Raw genomic sequence first — 10,520 nt, 5'->3', positions numbered from 1 at the left:
AGTGAGATATAAAATTCTACTTTCTCCATATGAAATCTAATAAGGTCGAAATCACTCTCAAACATCTTGAGTCATTTCATGGTAATGTTAAAAATTTAAATAAAAAGATGAAAATAAAAGATAAAGGAGAATGTAAATGTGATATGATATTACTTGTGATATGGTATTACTTTTTCAATGAAACCACGTGACTAGGGTAACATACTCCTTTCTAACTTTGAGTTAATTAGATCATGCCAAATTTCATTACTTAAATAATTCTAGAATCGATTTGAACCTTCAACATATAATTAAAAAAAAACAACAACAACAACAAAAACATTTAAACATAATAACATGCTTCATTCAAACTTTGATTCACGGGGATCATGCCAAACTTTGAAAGCTAAATAGGAAATGTCCTTTTCCAAATAATATTTACTCAAAGAAACAAACTTAAGCCACACATGGAAGTTGTGAGGGGATCAGCTTTAAGCTTTTGTTTCGTTTTCTAAGCATGGTTGTAAGTCTTTTCTGCGTACCTTGAAATTGAACCATATTGTGAGGGGATCAGCTTTAACCTTTTGTTTCGTTTTCTAAGCATGGTTGTAAGTTTTTTGTTCGTACCTTGAAATTGCAGCATATTGTAAGCATGGTTGTAAGTTTTTTGTGCGTACATATGTCACTTCATGGCACGTTCAATTCATGTGTGACTTTGGGGTAATTGCTTTCGTTGTTTAGTAGGTTTCAAACTCTCAAGCTAGTTCAGTCAACACCTTCCCAAGAAGTTTGTGTTATTAAATATAGGTGGAGCGGATCACAGCCATGGAATATAGTTATCTAAGGGCTTTGAGAATATTCAAAAATGGGAAAGAGCACTTACTCATTTCTCTGCTACTAAGCTTCTCTGTATTTATTACTCATACTGCTGCTAAACATCGTCATCCTCTGGATTCGCTCACCGCGTCTGAATTCAGACATGTTCGTCGGCTCGTGCTCAAGTCTGAACTCGGCTCACACAAGAACTTAAGCTTCCAATATGTGGGTCTGCAAGCACCGCACAAAGAAGCTGTGTATAAGTGGAAAGATGGGTTAGCAGCTCTGCCTTCCAGAGAGGCCTTTGTAATTGCAAGAATCCCTGGGGAAACCCATGAAGTTCTTGTAGATCTTACTGCAGCTTCTGTTGTATATGACAAAGTCTATCATGGATTTGGGTACCCCATATTTACATTGGAGGAGCAGGGAAAAGCTTCTGAGTTGCTTCTCACTTACCCTCCATTCATACGTTCCATCGAGGAGAACAGAGGTCTCGATATCGAATCCGTTGTTTGCGATACGTATTCGGTTGGATGGTTTGGTGAAAAGACGCAGGGCAAGAGAGTAATAAACATCCAGTGCTACTATACCAATGGGACTGTTAATTTATACGCTCGACCTATTGAGGGGATCACAGCGGTAGTAGACCTAGACAACATGACAGTTATTGGGTACAGAGATGACAAGAAAATTCCAGTACCCAAAGCAGAAGGGACTGATTACAGATTCTCGTCTCAGAAGCCGCCCTACGGCCCCGAAATCAATCCAATCTCAATAGAGCAGCCCGACGGACCGGGCTTCAGAGTTCAGGGTCATATGGTTGAGTGGGCTAATTGGAAATTCCATATTGGTTTCGATTTGAGAGCCGGCCCTGTTATCTCTACAGCAGACGTGTTCGATGCAGAGAAGGGGAAATTCAGAAGTGTGATGTACAGAGGTTTTGTGTCTGAAATGTTTGTGCCTTACATGGATCCAACTCAGGATTGGTATTACAAGACATTTATGGATACTGGGGAGTTTGGTGTGGGATTAAGCGCGTCTTCGCTTGAGCCACTCAATGATTGTCCTCGAAATGCTTATTACATGGATGTATTCTACGCAGGAGCCGACGGAGAACCAGTGAACATATCCAATGCGTTCTGCGTTTTTGAGAGGTATGCGGGAGATGTTTCATGGCGTCATACAGAAGTGTCGATTCCAAACGTCGTGGTAAGTAAATTTTCAAGATATTTCAAATATAATTGATGTCAAACTTAAAATATTGGTTTAATTATCTCTCAATAAGGATTTGTTTGTTGTTTGTCAAGTTATTTGTGATTTTTTTTTGGCTCCGAGGAGGGTAACCCTAAAACATCTAATCCATCAAAATTATTGGGTCTTTATCACTATTATAATAATATTTTTCTTCAAAATATACCTATATCTTTTATATATCTATTGGCACCTCTAAGATAGGTGCACTTATGATTAAATAAATATATAACCATATATATATATATATATATAAAAGCCATGCATGTTTATAGATTTTAAAATTTATATCGTTGAATATTTCCAAATAATTAAATTAATTTTATTTTTGTTTTTAAAAATATAAATTTTTTATAAAATTATGTAATATATAATTTTTTTAAATGGAATGATTTGTGTTCTATCTAATAATTTGTATAATTGAAAATAAATGTTCATATTTAATTGGAAGATTTAAAAGTGAAGAAAAATGTTTATACATCTACTTAAAATTGAAATTATAATTTAGAATAGTGTGATATTTTGTATTACATCCAAGGTTATGATGTTATTAGTGGGAATTGAACATGGGTAAGGAGGATCTTAATTATTTCTCCCAACTATCTAAGGTAAACCCAATTCTCTTTCACTCTCTCTCTCCATTTAAAAAATAATACAAATAATGTACTAATAAATGTAAAAAAATTTGAAGTCAAATTTAGACTAGGATAACTTCATTTGTTTGGTATTTCTCTACTTAATCACTGTATGTATTTTCTCTCTAAATTTCTAATTGTTTTATATGTCTAATTCTGTATAGATCACAGAGGTAAGACCAGAGGTAACATTGGTGGTGAGAATGGTTACCACTGTGGGAAACTATGACTACATTCTTGATTGGGAATTCAAGACAAATGGAGCCATCCATGTTCAAGTAAGTAATGTTCTAATTCTTTGAAAAAAATTCATGATGGTCATATCACATAAATGTATAACATCAAACTCATAAATTTCCTCTTTTTTTTTAATAACGACAGGTGGGACTATCTGGCATTTTGGAAATCAAGGGTTCAAGTTACACAAATTTAGATGAAGTAGCAAATTCAGAGATATATGGAAGCCTATTAACAAAGAATACTATTGGTGTTTTCCATGATCACTTTCTCACTTTCCATCTAGACATGGATGTGGATGGTATTCGTAATTCATTCGTGGAAGCGAAGTTGAAGAGAATGGAAGTTCCCCATGGTGAGTCTCCTAGGAAGAGCTACTAGGCAGTGGACAAAAAGGTTGCCAAGAGAGAGGACGATGCTCAAATCCTCTTTGATGTTAAGAAACCTGCAGACCTTTTAGTGGTGAATCCACATCACAAGACTAAAGTGGGGCAAGATGTTGGGTATAAATTATTGCCTAGCTTACCTATTGCTAGTCTTCTCTCTTTAGATGATTATCCATAGATTCGGGCAGTGTTTACCAACAATCATGTAAGCCACTAACTATAATGTTTTTTCTTATTTTTTAATCAAAATCCATGTTTCTTATTTTATTTTTCATTAGAAAACCATGATTTTCATGTAGGTTTGGGTTACTCCATATAATCATTCAGAACAATGGGCTGGGGGAGTGTATGTGGATCAAAGTCGAGGTGATGGTACATTAGCCACATGGACCAAAAGGTGAACATTACATCCTTGCTTTACAATTGAAAATTCAACTTTTGTGTGTGTGTGAGAATTTATACTAACATTCATATAATTAATGTGATTATGAATAACAGGAATCGAGAAATTGAAAAGGAGGACATAGTTCTTTGGCATACTATGGGAATCCATCATATTCCTTGTCAAGAAGATTTTCCAGTGATGCCGACTATATCTGCATCATTTGAATTGAGACCTGCCATTTTTTTTGAAAATAATCCCATTCTCAAATTACGACCTATATCTTCAACAATGTTTCCAAATTGTACAAAAAAGGATTAAGTTAATTATTTCAAATTACTCTATATCTATATTTAAATAAAAGTAGAAATAGTACAAACTTAAAGATTAAATAAACATTAATCATCATGATATTTTATGATGATTAATGAAGAATGTTTAGGGAATTGTTATGATCAATAAATTACTTGGATATGTTTGTAAGCATTAAAATTCATTTCTTTATGACCTAATGTTCGATGAATGTGTTGTCCATTGTATTGAGTAATATTTAAATTGGATATCGATAACATTTTTCATCACTGATTAAATTGAACATTTTCAAATCCTTTCCTATGTGTGTGTGAGATTTAAATTGAAATAGGTTAAAAATACTTTTTCAAATTTAAATATTTATTAGCTGAGTCAATGAATTTATTTTTATATTAGATTTTAAGAATATTTTGGAATTTTATAAACAATAGTTAGGTACTAAATTGGTATTCCATGTTGTTTATGGCATTTTCTAATATTTTTAGAATTTACAATGAGATAAAGATGTCTTGTTGTTTTCTTTGATACTTTGTAATATTTTCGGAATTTACAATTGAGATAAAGATGTCTAATTACTATTGTTATTTATAACATTTGAAATATTCTTCAAATTTATAATTGGAATAAAAATATCTCATTATTATTATTTAAGATACTGTGGAATATTCTTGAAATTTACCATTGAAATAAAAATACCAATTATTTAATAAATTACTAATATTATATATATTATAAAAATATATTATTTTATATAAAATATTTTAAAAATATATATATCCAACATATATCATAAAATAATTTGATGCTAAATATATTATTCACTAAAATTAATAAATAATATTCAAATTTTACCTAGTTTAGTATAATCAAGATACATATTCTAATAAATATTATATTTTATTCTTAATAAAGTTCCATATACTAACAAAATATACCATTTAATTTGAAAATGTTTTAATTAAATAAATTACATTTTAATATATATTAAATGTTATATTTTTAAATGCATATTGTGTATCATTATATCAAAATATAATAATTAAAAATAATTATATTTTATTATAATTTTCAAAAATAATACTACACTTTCAAATACATATGGCATATTTTATTATTACATTACATTAAAATATAATAATGAAAAAATATAGTCCAAGTTACGGAAGAATAAATAGATAGTAGGAATATGTAGAGGTTAGTTTATAGATAGGTATATGGTAAAATGAAGCTTTTAACATATTGTGTAGAAGTTTATGAGAGAAAGGAAGACTTACTCTATATAGTCTATTTCTTCATTTGCGATTTTCTGCCAAATTAGATTCTGATTAAATCATTAGGGATTATTTAGTATGTGACTATAATATGTGTTGTGTTATTTCAGTATTAAAAGCATGTAGGAATTACTTTTGGAATCACAGAGCTAGGATCACTAGGATCACTAATGAAGAAGGGCTTGGTTTTTTATCTACTCAGCATGCTAGGATATATTTGATGTTCAAATACATATTGCATATTTTCTTATTACATTACATTAAAATATAATAATGAAAATTATTTATATTTCATTATAATATTAAAAAATAAATAATTGAATATTATAAAATATCATTATAAATATAAATTAAATAACTTTTAAATTATGAATAGATTATTTAATATGAATTTATAATTTATCAAAAATCATATAGATAAACACAAAACTTATAATAATAAAATTGAAATTACTAATAATAAAACAAAGAGTAACATTATTTAACTATATGTGAAATATCATAATAATCTTATATATAATTAAATTTAGTTGATGAATATTACCAGTTTTATATGTGGATTAGAAATATAATTAAATGTTATATTTAAAATTTTGATTTAATGTTATAACTCAAAATTTTTAATTATTTTTAAATAAAATAGATTTATTGAATATTAATTAATAATATAATAAAAATTTAAATATAATATAATGATAATAATTATTTAATTTTAAATTTAATTAAATATCAAATTGATATATAAGGTTTTATTATATATATATATATATATATATATATATATATATATATATAGACTTACTTTGGGGTAATAAGTAAGTAAAAGAGTTATGTGAAATATTATGAGGTTTTTGGTTTGATTTTTTTATTAACTTGCCTCTGTATAAGAGGCCTTGAACATGTAATAGAAATGTTGAAACTACTGGTCAAAATTATAGTATCAGACTTGTTATTTAAATACAAAACTACCAAAATTACTCATTTCACTAATTTAAAAAAAAAAAAACAAAGTTATGCGAAATATTATGAGGTTGTTGGTTTGATTCTTTGTTTAACTTGTGTCTATATAAGAGGCTTTGAACATGTAATAGAAATGGTGAAACTAGTGGCCATAGTTATAGTATCAAACTTGTTATTTAAATACAAAACTACCAAAATTACTCATTTCACTTTAAAGAAAAACAAAAAACAAAAAAACTCAACATATTTAAAAACATAAAAAAATTCATAATATTATATTAAAATTTAAATTTAAATATTTTTAGAAAATAATAATATCTTATCAATTGTATGAAATAATTAAAAAAAAATAATAAAACAATTATTAACTATAAAATATAATTAGAGAATCTTATTTTAATAACATTTTTCTCATATAATATAATTTAAGATATTATATTCTTATTACTTTTTATATATCTATTACTTATATATTTTTCAAATGAGCCATTTTTATATACATCGATAAGTAGAAGGTTCTTTAAAGGAAGCAGGCTGTGCTGGAACGATCTTAGCGGGGATGGTCACCATCCTTCTTCTCTATGTTGACGATATTGTTCTTCTCGGAAGGTGCCAATCTGATCTTGATAAGCAACTTAGACTTCTTAAGGATTTCTACTCTACCATGGGTATGACTGTTAACACTGACAAAACAAAAGTTATGATTATCAAATCCAAGAAGGACACTTACGCTAATTTTATGTATGACATTAGTAACTTGGAGGAAGTGTCTTCTTACAAGTACCTAGGAATTGATATTCATCACAAGCTCAGCTAGAACTATAGCATTGAGAAAATGATTAATGGGGGGTGGAAAGCTTATTTTGGTCTTGAAAATAATTGTAAAACGACAAACCTCGTAATGTGGGATAGAAAGAAGTTCCTCTTTGAAACTTCAGTCACTCCCGTTATGTTATATGGATGTGAGGTTTGGGGTTGTAGCATCTCTAGAGAATCCTGGAGAAGGATTGAGCAAATCCGGAAGCGTTTTATAACATATAACCTCAAAATTAAAACAATACACCCTATCCTATTCTCCTTATAGAAGTGGGTCTTTCCTATCGAGAGCCTAGCTATGACTAGGCTTCTGTTGTACAAGCACAAACTCAATAACGTAGGAGACCATAGACTTCCTATGCTAGCTTTAAATTCCAACCAAAACCACCTAAGACACAAACTATGTTGGTATAAAGATATCAGGGCCTGGTTAAACCATTGGGAGATTGACGAGAATGTTGTATTGCAAAACATTAATAACATTAAAAATATTGTGACTTCTAAGTTCCAAGAAAAAACGTGGTGTGAGAAAGATTTAGCAGTTAAAAGAAAATTAAGATATTATAAGGAGGTCATCAAACCCATCCTAGAAGATCAAAAGTATCTCTCTGTTTTAACTAGCTCAAAGAAGAAAATTAATATAGCCAAGATTAGAGTGAACTCCCATGAGCTCCATAGTGAAACAGGTCATTGGGCAGTTCCTAAAACACCATGGATGGAAAGGATCTTCCATCTCTGTGAGAATATGAACATCGCGGATGAAAATCACTTCCTCTTAGAGTGCCTCGCATACAACCACATTAGATCTCAGTTTCATAATCTTTGTTGCAATACTGACCTTCCTAGCCTTTTAGGCTTCTCTCCAATCTTTTTGAGCATAGGAATAAATTCTTAAATCAAACTAATCATTTGTTTCTTTAGGTCCAATAGACCAAAGTTTGGTTTCTCTTCTTCTTCTTCTTCGTCGTCATCATCATTTATCAATTCTAATCATGAAAAAAATCGGAAAAAAAAGAAAAAAGAAAATAGAAAATTAAAACAACTATTAAATTAAAAAATTTCTTTATTATCATTTTGATAAGTTTGGTCCTCCTCCTCCTCAGAAAAAAAATAGGAAAAAAAGAAAAAAGAAAATTAAAACAATTATTAAATTAAAAAAAATCGGAAAAAAAAAATAAAAAATAAAATTAAAGCAACTATTAAATTAAAAAATTTCTTTATTATCATTCTGATAATATTTGTCTTCAACATATTATATATCTATTATAAATGATCTCACGTCGGCAACCTTTAAGATAATGCATTTATGATTAAATAAATATATAACTTTTATGAATAATAAACTAAATGAAAAATATTAAATAATAAAATAAATTAGATTAACGTAAATATATTTTAAAAATATACTTATCATTATAAACGATATATATTTAAAAATATACATGTGAAAAAAATAATATAATTTATTTTAGTTTATATATTTAATTATTTTTAAAAATATTTTAATAAAAAATGGTAAATTTTTTTAAGAGTAGAGATTTAGTATGAGTTCAACCTATCCTATATCATATATAAAAATTGAGTAAAAAGTATAACAATAATTTTTTAATATATATATTTTAAACTTATTTATATCTATATATATATAACTTATTCTTGTGTTTGGTTTAATAATGTGTATTTTAATAAAAATGGTAATTTTTTTATAGTAGAGATTTAGTATGAGTTCAACCTATCCTATATCATATATAAAAATTGAGTAAAAAGTATAACAATAATTTTTTTAATATATATATTTTAAACTTATTTTTTATTATATCTATATATATAACTTATTCTTGTGTTTTCTTTAATAATGTGTATAATGGAAAATAAATGTTTTTTTTTCAACTTTGAAATATTTATATTTAATAGATTTGAAAGTGAAAAAATGTTTATACATTTATTTAAAATTAAAATTATGATTTAGAATAGTGTGACATTTTGTGTTGCATCAAATCTTATGGTGTTACTTGGGAATTGAACTTGGGTGAGAATGATTCTAATCATTTCTCCCGACCACCCAAAGTAAACCCAATTGTCTCTCTCTCCATTTAAAAATAAAATAATAATATAAATAAAGTACTCATAAATGTGAAAATTTATGAAGTTAAATTTAGATTAGGTTAGCTTCAATTGTTTGGTATTTCTCTATGTAACCACTATATGTATCTATTTATAAATTTATAAATTTTTTATGTCTAATTTTGTGTAGATCACAGAGGTAAGACAAGAGGTAACATTGGTAGTGAGAATGGTATCCACTGTGGGAAACTATGACTATATTTTCGATTGGGAATTCAAGACAAATGGAGCCATCCATGTTCAAGTAAGTCATTTCCTAATTCTTTGAAAGAATTTCATGATGGTCACACATAAACGTACAACATCAAACTCATGAATTTCCTTCTTTTTATTTAATAACTATAGGTGGTACTATCTGGCATTTTGGAAATGAAGGGTTCAAGTTACACAAATTTGGGCGAAGTAGAAAATTCAGAGATATATGGGAGCCTATTAATTGAGAACATTATTGGTGTTTTCCATGATCACTTTCTCACTTTCCATCTAGACATGGATCTGGATGGTATTCGTAATTCATTCCTAGAAGTGAATTTGAATAGAATGGAAGTTTCCCATGGTGAGTCTCTTAGGAAGAGCTATTGGGTAGTAGAAAAAAAGGTTGCCAAGAGAGAGGACGATGCTCAGAACCTCTTTGATGTTAAGAAACTTGCAAACCTTTTGGTGGTGAATCCACACCACAAGACTAAAATGGGGCAAGATGTTGGGTATAGATTGTTACCTAGCTTACCTATTGCTAGTCTTCTCTCATTAGATGATTATCCACAAATTCGGGTAGCGTTTACCAACAATGATGTAAGCCACTTACTATAATGTTTCTTCTGATTATTTTTTATCAAAACCCATGTTTGTTCTTTTATTTTTCATTAAAAAACCATGATTTTCTTGTAGGTTTGGGTTACTCCATATAATCATTCAGAACAATGGGTTGGGGGAGTGTACATGGATCAAAGCCAAGTTGATGATATATTAGCCACATGGACCAAAAGGTGAACATTACACCCTTCCTTTACAATTGAAAATTCAACTTTTGTGTGTGTGTGTGTGTGTGTGTGAATTTATATTAACATTGATATAATTAATGTGATTATGAATAATAGGAATCGATAAATTGGAAAGGAGGACATAGTTCTTTGACATACTATGGGAATCCATCATATTCCTTGTCAAGAAGATTTTCCAGTGATGCTGACTATATATGCATCATTTGAATTGAGACCTGCCAATTTTTTTGAAAATAATCCCATTCCGAAATTACGACCTATATCTTCAACAATGTTTCCAAATTGTACAAAAAAGGATTAAGTTAATTATTTCAAATTACTCTATATCTATATTTAAATAAAACTAGAAA

The 10,520-nt window shown here is 28.7% G+C and overlaps 2 pseudogenes across 1 annotated transcript; both read left to right on the top strand.

The window, feature by feature from the left end:
• Window positions 1-804: 804 nt before the first annotated feature.
• LOC149153747 (amine oxidase [copper-containing] alpha 2, peroxisomal pseudogene) lies at window positions 805-4,236 on the top strand (annotated as a pseudogene). Its single transcript, XR_016263337.1, has 5 exons — window positions 805-2,004; window positions 2,846-2,959; window positions 3,063-3,509; window positions 3,604-3,701; window positions 3,803-4,236. The product of XR_016263337.1 is annotated as an amine oxidase [copper-containing] alpha 2, peroxisomal pseudogene (transcript).
• Window positions 4,237-9,338: 5,102 nt separating this feature from the next.
• On the top strand, window positions 9,339-9,979 carry LOC149153746 (primary amine oxidase pseudogene; annotated as a pseudogene).
• Window positions 9,980-10,520: the final 541 nt, after the last annotated feature.

The sequence above is a fragment of the Pinus tabuliformis genome, chromosome 9, assembly GCF_031772625.1.
Source record: "Pinus tabuliformis cultivar Carrire ecotype Pingquan chromosome 9, CPIR1, whole genome shotgun sequence".
Classification (NCBI taxonomy): Eukaryota; Viridiplantae; Streptophyta; class Pinopsida; order Pinales; family Pinaceae; genus Pinus; species Pinus tabuliformis.
Note: the sequence above shows the minus strand (reverse complement) of the source record. Positions and strands in the feature narration are given on the sequence as shown.